Genomic DNA, 9840 nt, shown 5'->3' with positions numbered 1-9840 from the left:
GCTCTTGCTCATTTCCTGGTTAATTCCAAAACCGGGGTTTGACCTAAAGGCAAACCCCTAATCCCTAACCCCCCAATCCTCTTCACTTTTCTGTGTGTAGGTTGCAGGTACGCGGCTGAAATTGAAGATCTGGAATCCTTGTGCAGAGACGAACAGATCCCCCTTCGTTTCGCGGATTTTTCGGAGGACCGTGTCGCCGGGCGCCATCGTCCCAACAACTTTTGCTCAAATTTGCAGGACAGCACCGTATCGACATTTTACTGCTAATTCCAGGTCTGCAGCTTCATCCTATAACCCAAACTCAGTTTATAAGCGAATCTTTATGACTTTCTATGCATGCTTAGCTTAATTTCCTTAACAACATTCTTTACAAAAGAGGGTAGCCTTGCTTTCCTAACCCTTGAAATTCATTTAGCATACAATCTTGCATTGCGTGGGATTGGATCTTATGAGTTTCAACCCCTCTTTTGAATGTAAAGTCTCTCCCCTAAGTGAAAAACCATCGAATCCTAGCGAACCTCCCTTCTCTCTCCTCGGAGTCGGAAGAGGGGAGAACAACTAGGGTTCGATCGCAATTTTCCGCTTTACATTTTGGTGAACCCGACGTGAACATCCTTTCTGATTTTTCATGCTTAGATCTGAAAAAATTGATTACATTTCCATGTTTGATCTTTTGCAAAATTTTAGAGGTGATTGCATAAAAACCCTAAATTTTCTTTTTGGTAATTGAACTTGCGAAATGTCTAAATGTTAATGCCTGTTTCAGATCTGCCTTTCTATTACAAATTTTCAATTCATATTTGTGCTTTAATTCTGAAAATTAAGTGGTTAAATGTCAAAACCCTAATTTTTGAAACCCTCTTAATTCAACCTTTGTCCGACAATTTGACCAATCAAAACATCTCCAAATCAGCTGTAACTTTGGATTCCGCAATAAAATCACAATATCTTTCATCCCTGAAAATTTGGAAAAAAGTTGCGAGGACCGTGTTGCACTCCGAGCGCCATCGTCCCCGACATTTTTTTCAAAATTTCGGGAGCGAGATCTTGCTGTATTTTCCTGCTAAAATCCAGAATTTTGGCTGATTTTGTCAATTATAACACTTTCAAAATTACAGTCAAAGTTGGTCTTGCGATTGCTTGGTCTAAGGCTTCTAATCATTCAAAAGTCATTGAAATTAAAATTTTGTGTCAAAATTGCATTTTTATTATCATAAATCTGAAAATTGTGTTTGCAGTCATTCGAAATTTCAGTGCTTTATTCAAATTCTTGCATTTTGTGACTTTTGAAATTAAGTGCTTAATTACAACAACTTCGATTTCCGCTTTCAAAATTGAATTTTGCGTGAAATTGAGTCAATTTTTGAAATTCAAAATTTGCATTGCTCTTGACATTCCCTCTAAAATCATAAAATTCAAAATTTCAGTTTCCCTCTCTTTTTCAAAATTCAAATTTTGCATTTTTCGACAATCTTGATAGGGTTCAATTTTGAATTTGCAACTTTAATTTGGCCTATCTACAGATCGTAAAATCACTCAATTTTTTCAGATTAGCTCTAAAATCATCATACCTTTCATCCCTGCAAATTTCGAAAAAAGTTGCAAGGACCGTGTTGCACTCCGGGCGCCACGGTCCCGGACATTTTTTCCGAAATTTCAGTAGACTGTTGTGATTGCATTTAACAGCTTAAATCCAGAAGATTGGCTGATTTTACTAAAAATTGCTACCTCTAAATTCAAAATTTTCTCTCCTTCTCTAGTGCATGAGTTTTACAACAATAAGCCCTACTTACACTATTCCCGTTAGACGAAGCCGTAGAATTAAGTCTTTCCGAGGTTTAATTACTGAGGAGATGGAACCTAATTTGAATAGCCTTTTTAATGAGGACATGGGTAATTCCTCTAATCCTCCTAATGATGAAGAAGCTCTCCATGAGGTTTCTGTAGAACAACTTTCAAAATTGGATAACCAATTTGACGATTTTCGACAATGGATGTCTCAAGAATACCCTGATAGTCAAGCTCTTCCTTTAATTGAGGGTCTAAAACGTATGCTTCAAAGTGATAAGAATGGAATTGATATTTTGCGTGGTATTGCACACATTGTGGATTCGAATGTGATGCCTATGAAGAGTTGTGCTGAAACCTTAGGTTATACACAACCTCCTACCCAAGACAATCATTCTATTCCTTTGACGACTCCTATTGCTAGTATACCTACCTTTACATCAAACATCATGGCTACCTCTATACAAGACATTCCTCCTGTGATCACCAGTCATGGGGGCAACCCTTCTTCTTCAATTAACCCTATTCCTTCATTCAATCCGACTTCTTCATTCATTCCTCCAATGAGTGTGCCTATTATATCATCACAAATGAACATGACGCAAGGGGGCAATTCATTTAATCATTCTATTCCTCCTTGTAGTGTTCCTCCTGTCCAATCATCTCCTATGACTAATTATCATAGGGTCCCACCACCTTACTCTCTACCTTCTTTCAATAACATAACACCTCCATCTCAATCTAACACATCTAATATGAATTCTTCGACTGAAGCGACCATTAACAATCTAGCACAAACTGTCTCTTCTTTACAGCAACAAATTGCCTCTATGAATCAATCTAAGTTTAGTGTGCCCACATTTGATGTTGCGAGCCCACTTTCTCTTGACATTGTCCGAGCTATTCCTCCTAAACATGTTGAAATCCCGCATTTGGAGCTTTATAATGGTAAAGGAGATCCTCTAACACATGTTAAGACTTTTCAAACAATTTGTACTGATTTTGCTTATGACCAAAGGTTGCTTGCAAAAATGTTTACTAGAACATTAAGAGACAAAGCCCTACAATGGTATTGCTCGTTGCCTTCTTATTCTATTACTTCTTTCGAACAACTTGCAAATGCTTTCATTCAACAATTTCAAAACAATATAAGTCCTAAAGTTACTTTGATTGATTTAATGCATTGTAAACAAGGTGTTAAAGAAAAAGTGACTGATTTCATTGGTAGATATAAGCATTTGTATGCTCAAATTTCTTTTCCAGTGCCTGACAATGATATTCAAAGAATCTTTATTTCTAATTTACAAAAGGATATTCGAGACAAACTTCTGTTTTCTGAGTTTACTTCTTTCCAACAGTTGTGCGCCACTCTTCACAATTATCAACTGACTGTGAGTCAAATGGAACAATCACATCCTATGGCTCCCAGTGATAAGGGTGATAGCAGTCAACAACCATTTGGGAAGTTTAAACCGAACAGAGATTCCATCAAATTCAATGAAAACATCATCAACAACAATGTGAATGCAGCATCAGGTGTGCCTCCTATTTCTAAATTTTTCAAGAAAGAAAGAAAGTATACTCCTTTGAATTAATCATTGCATAGTATTATGAATAAGTTATTGGAACAAAGTGTGCTTACTCTTCCTCCTATAAGACAAATTGATCCTGCAAAGATTACTTCACCTTATTTTGATAACAAAGCTTTTTGTCAGTTTCATCGTCAGCCTGGTCATGATACTGAAAAATGTTTTTCTTTAAAGGGTAAAATTCAAGATTTGATTGATAATAATACTATCTCTGTTTCTGGAGTGAATGATAAAGGCAACACATCTGTAGCTCCTCCTAATCAAAATCTTCAGATTTTCACTGATCCATTGCCTTCTCATACCTCTAATGCAATTGAGGCTAATGATTCCTCTCTCTCATCTGATGGTCTTGTGTCTATGACTCCGAATGTGATTAACTTTGTAGAGCAGCAAGAAATCCCTGAAGAACCTTCCATCACATTTGATTCTAGCGAAACCATTAGGGCACCTGATGGTCCTTTATACATAGTTGCAAAAGTTAAGAATACACCTTGTCGTGGAGTGCTTATTGATCCTTCATGCATGGTTAACGTTATTACTGAAGAATTTCTTTTTACTTTGCAATTGAATCAAGTGATCTATGACAAAACAGATGTGATTGTGAAATTATTTGATGCATTTTCTTCTCCTGCAATTGGTTCTATTACATTGCCTATTGAGGTCCATAACAAATCTCTTGATGTGAACTTTGCTATTATTCCATCTTCCGAACAATTTCGTGTGAAGCTTGGCTATCCTTGGCTATCTTCCATGAAAGCTATTGCTTCTCCTATTCATAAGTGTTTGAAATTTCCCCATAATGGTGAAGTTGTTACTGTCAATCATAGTCTCTTTAAACCAGCTGAAAGAACCTCTAGTGTTCCTCTTGATTACTTTTGGCCTAAACAATTCCAATCTCTTCCTCCGCGAAGTGATCATCTTTTCAAATCTTATCAAAAGTGGAAAACAGATATGATCCTATCTCTAAGTGAACCTAGAACACCTAAACTTGACATTCCTATCATTCTTGAGAAGGAAGTTCTTCCTTTGAAAGATAAAAATAATGTCTTTCCTCAAGAAGATTCCCAACCCATCCCTATGGATGTGACTATCTCTATACCTAATAAACTTCCTAAGAGTAGACCTATACCTCCTCGTCATGATGGACTTGGTCTTCTCCCTAAACCAAAAATTCCTCCTTTGTATGGAGCAGTTCCTCCTCCTTCTTTTTATAGAGAGAAGAGACCTTCTTCTTCTCCTATTATCCAGCCTAAGAGATCACAACCTAAACACCCAAGTGCTAAGGATGAGAACATTCCTCCTCCTCAGTCTTCGCAACTTCCTACTAAGACTAGACGAAATCGTTCTGCATGTGAACGCCGACGAAAGCATCGTCTTAGAGCTCAAACTTTGCAATCTCCAAAAACACCTTCAACAAGCATTATTCCATTTTCTCCTCAGCCGAACATTGAGCCTAAATCTCCTAAACATAAGATGCATGATGGTCTTGATCCGGTGCGAGTTAAAGATCCTATTTTTATAAATCTTGATGATGATATGGATGAAAATGTTATTCATGATGAAAATGTTACTTCTCTTGCTTCTGATAGTGAATATGAACTTGTTGATATTGATAACCATTTATCTAACGAATTTTCTAAAGCACTTATCCTAGCTCCTAGACAAGAACAATGTGGCTCGGAACATGAACATAGCCCTTGTTTGGATCTTGTGATAGCTCCATCTGCTGTGTTGGATGTTCCTCCTCTAGCGTGTTCCCTGCCTTCCTGAAACATTGATCAGCAAGATCGGGGGGTAGATGACGTGCTAGACTAGTTACATTAGCATAGTAGACTCTCTCCCCCTCTCTTTTGTTACTTCTTCTATATGTTATTCTCATTCTTCTATTTGTTGTCCTTGGTGTTGTCTACTTGAGGACGATGCAAAGCATTGAGATCTCTCGATCTCTCTCATGTTGACTCAAAAGACACATGTGTTCCCTTCTTCTAGGTGACCTTCCTTGATTGGGGAATGAAGAACAATTATGCGTACATACATATGATATATATAAATGAATTATCATACAGCATACTGACCCCAAGGAAAGCGAAGTCACCTCGTGCTTTGTGTTTTGTGTCTATTATCCTTGGGTTTATCTCACACTTGGGGGCTAAATCCTTGCGATAACGTGCTCCTTTCTCATTTCTTATGTGTATCACTACGTTAAAACAATCACCCCCGGTGAGGCGTGTGCGATCACTTTAACGTAGGGGGGCATACATCCCGTTCATATCTTTTCAAGATACTTGAAAATTTCTTGGTAAATTTAACCTTGCCTTGAAAATTTTTGATATCTTTCTTGCATGACTCATAGTGAGGGAACCTTACTACTGACAGTCATGGTTCTCCCTCGTGATCTTCCCTTTTACTTTGTCAATAGAAGTCGTAAGATCCTTAGTCCACTGGGGGCTCGGTGTATCTTGCCTCCTTGACGTGGTGAAAGTCTTTCAATGTTGTTTCCTTGTACTTTACCGGAAGTATGAGCATACATACTCCCGCTAAAGTGGGGCTAAATGTAGCGTCCTAAAATTGTGACACTTGCAATTTCGACTGCATTTCGGTCTTCACGATGGCGACGCAACATGCAACCTGAATGAAGACCCCAAAACTTGCTCACGACACTGAAAACTGCATTTTTCAAGCACCCTGGCCTGAACCTCCTTGCACCCTGCTGTCCCGGGAGGTGGGTCCCTGGGTCCTATTTTGGGCCCGGTCTCCTAAGGGGCTCGGGTCTTTTTGTTTGCAATTTGGAAATTAACTTTCCCTGGTCGGCCTAAGGTCGGGAAAATCAGTCTATCAGCCCTAAATGACAAGTATATAAACTACATTTTCTCTCTCATTCGATATATGAAGAGGATATGTGTACAAGGCGTGGAAATTATATTCAAGCATTCAAGCATTCAAGCATTCCTTCAAGCAATTGATCATTTCAAGTCTCCATTTAAGGCTAAGTGTTGCATTCAAGTCAAGGATTCAACCATTGAAGAGGAGATCACATACTACAACATACAACATACAACATCTATACCTTCGCACATAAGGATACAAACATCCTTAGAACAAGGTATTAGTACTTGTTTTACAGTCATTTACATTTACAGCTCTTGCTCATTTCTTGGTTAATTCCAAAACCGGGGTTTGACCTAAAGGCAAACCCCTAATCCCTAACCCCCCAATCGTCTTCGCTTTTCTGTGTGTAGGTTGCAGGTACGCGGCTGAAATTGAAGATCTGGAATCCTTGTGCAGAGACGGACAGATCCCCCTTCGTTTCGCGGATTTTTCGGAGGACCGTGGCGTCGGGCGCCATCGTCTCGACAACTTTTGCTCAAATTTGCAGGACAGCGCCGTATCAACATTTTACTGCTAATTCCAGGTCCGCAGCTTCATCCTATAACCCGAACTCAGTTTATAAGCGAATCTTTATGACTTTCTATGCATGCTTAGCTTAATTTCCTTAACAACATTCTTTACAAAAGAGGGTAGCCTTGCTTTCCTAACCCTTGAAATTCATTTAGCATCCAATCTTGCATTGCGTGGGATTGGATCTTATGAGTTTCAACCCCTCTTTTGAATGTAAAGTCTCTCCCCTAAGTAAAAAACCATCGAATCCTAGCGAACCTCCCTTCTCTCTCCTCGGAGTCGGAAGAGGGGAGAACAACTAGGGTTCGATCGCGATTTTCCGCTTTACAGCATCTTGTAGGGAAGGTGAAGAATTCATCCCTTACATTCCTATTCCATCGCCATCCATAGAAATTTTAGCTCAACATATTAAGACTTTGCAACAAGAAGTGAGAGACATGACTAATCCTAACAACCATAAGCATTGGTTAGAAAAAATGATGAGAGAAGTGATAACCACGAGGGAATCGTTATCAGGCCAACCTTCTTTTTCTTGTGAGACCATTCAAACATGCAAACCTTCATTCTTCAACAAAATCATTCCTACTTCAATTCAACCAACATTAGAGTCATGTCAGCCTTCTTTTTCTTTCAACCCAACAAATCAAACATATCAATCACATCAAATCAACATTCAAACACCTATCAACCAAAATCAAATCCCATTCAACCAAAGTCCAAATCAATCATATCTATCCACCATTTCATCATCCCCTGAAGTCACACAAGAGCAGTCCACACCATCTCTATCCAATAACATAATCCAAATCCAATCTAATCCAAGTCATGATTTAGAGAGTCTCACTCAAAATCCTTTCTCATCAGGCAAAAGTGTTGAAACCTTCCCAAAATCTCCCATGCAAACTCCTTCCCCGTGTCAAAATGATAATCCAAAATCAGAAGAAATCAATCATGGAACAACTCAAGATCAAGAACAAACCCTTCCATCCTACCCAATTTTTTATCAAGATCTAACCTATCAAGAATCCTATGATGATCCCCTCATTCTTTTCTATTCCACTCATAATGATACCATTTCATCTCAAGAAAAAATTATCTTTCCAAGTCCCATCCAACATCCTCCTCCTAATCAAGATCAAGACATCTCTTCCATCCTTCCTAATAATCCCTTTCCAAGTCAAGATCAAAGCATCCCTTCACCATCATGTCCTAAACAAGATCCCATTATTTCCCCAGATCCTTGTCAATATCCCTCCATCCCTTCATTTCCATGTCATAATCCTCCATGTCTCTCACAAGATTCCCTCTCACCAAATGAATCTACCATTTCTCCTAGTCTCCTTCATGATCCCAATGCCTCTACACAAGTTGTTATTGAACCCCTTATCAATGAAATCACCAATCCAAATCATACTACACAGTACAACTTGTCAATAATTGTATGTGTGTCATCATCAAATGCCAATGTGGTGATAGAAACAAGTATGACACTAGATAATGAAATAAACTCCCAAATTGTTTCATCATCTTCTTCAAGCACAAGCATAACACCAACTAATGAGATAAACACCTGGTTGGTTTCATCATCCTCTTCAAGTGCATCAATAGAAACAAATATAGCACCCGCTCATGTCACAACTTCAGAACCAAAATCTATTTGCCTCATATACCTACACTTGAAAGATTGGGGGCAAGAGGATCTACTAGAGCTGGATTGGTTTGAAAATAATGAGGCTATAGCAGAAACTGTACATGAAATACACCCAGCTGAGTCCTTATATCCTATTGAAAAAGACAAGTTTATCTGACTCTTCAAACAAAGACCAATGAACTATCTACATAAAATTCATATTGACCCCATGATCAACATGCACCTAAAAATATATTACATCTAAGGGATGGGTTCATTTAAATTTTTAGTACTGCATTCGCATATTTCTTTATTGCATTGCATCACACATCTCCATTTCAGAGTGCATCATAGTTGCTTGCATATCACCATTGCACAACATATAGTTGCATATGATTATTGCTTTCTCATATAGTTGCATCAATAAAACAAGGTGATTGTCTAAGTCATTTAACAGTTTGCACTGAAAGGAGTGAAGGTTGTCTCATTTCCTAGATGCTTGTTCATGAAGTTTTTAGGAGGTCTTTGGTCATTCATCTTCAATGTCACCTTGTGAATGAGCTTTATGTTGGCATTGTGTTGTCATTCATGTCAATCAGTATGGGAGATGTATGTATAGTGTTGTCATTGATGTCATCAAGTATCACTATCATGGTTGACAACCGGCAGTGTGTGCAGTTGAGGCCAACCGATATGCAAGCTAAAGTCACCAGTATACAAGTTGTTGTTGAGAATGAAGAAACCGGTACCCGGTGAAAAAGTGGATGAACATGTTAGTATACATGTTGGTACTAACCAGTACAATGATGACTGGTAAGACTGCAAAGTACACAGGTCACTGGTATGCTAGTATGATACCATCTAGCAGGACTCCCATCTGTAAATAATGTTATCCCTAGAAGAAGAGAAGACCGAAGAAGGAATGTTGTCTGAGGATTGTAGGGAAATTGCATCTGCCCAATAATAGGGAAGTCTCACCATTGGCCAACAGATGGCATAGTTCCTCTCCCACTGATGATTGGCAGATTGTGAAGCACAATGTATCTACCTCCATCGACCAGATGATATGTGTGAGCCTCCAGCATGTGAGATCAATGATGTGCACCTAATCAATAGAGTAAGCAAATGAGCCACCGAAACAAACAAGGAGTGATGAGTTTGTCACTTTAACAAACCGGCAGAGAGGAAAACCTGCCAGATGAAGGAGAAGGAAAGGTTCAGCCACAGACAGAGAGTACAACCAAAATGCAGATGCAGTGTGATGCAAGGATATTTGAAGACTACTTGCATGATTTTATCATGCATGTTACCGACGTGAAGGCAGATGTAGTGTCCACTGGTAAACAGGGCTACCAGTATGCTAGAAAGTACACAAGTGAAAGGCTCTCTTCAGATGAAGATGAACATGTTGATTTGAAAGGATAATGACCGATC

This window comes from Cryptomeria japonica, chromosome 3 (assembly GCF_030272615.1).
Source record: "Cryptomeria japonica chromosome 3, Sugi_1.0, whole genome shotgun sequence".
Classification (NCBI taxonomy): domain Eukaryota; kingdom Viridiplantae; phylum Streptophyta; class Pinopsida; order Cupressales; family Cupressaceae; genus Cryptomeria; species Cryptomeria japonica.
The sequence above is the reverse complement of the archived record's forward strand: the minus strand, read 5'-3'. Positions refer to the sequence as shown.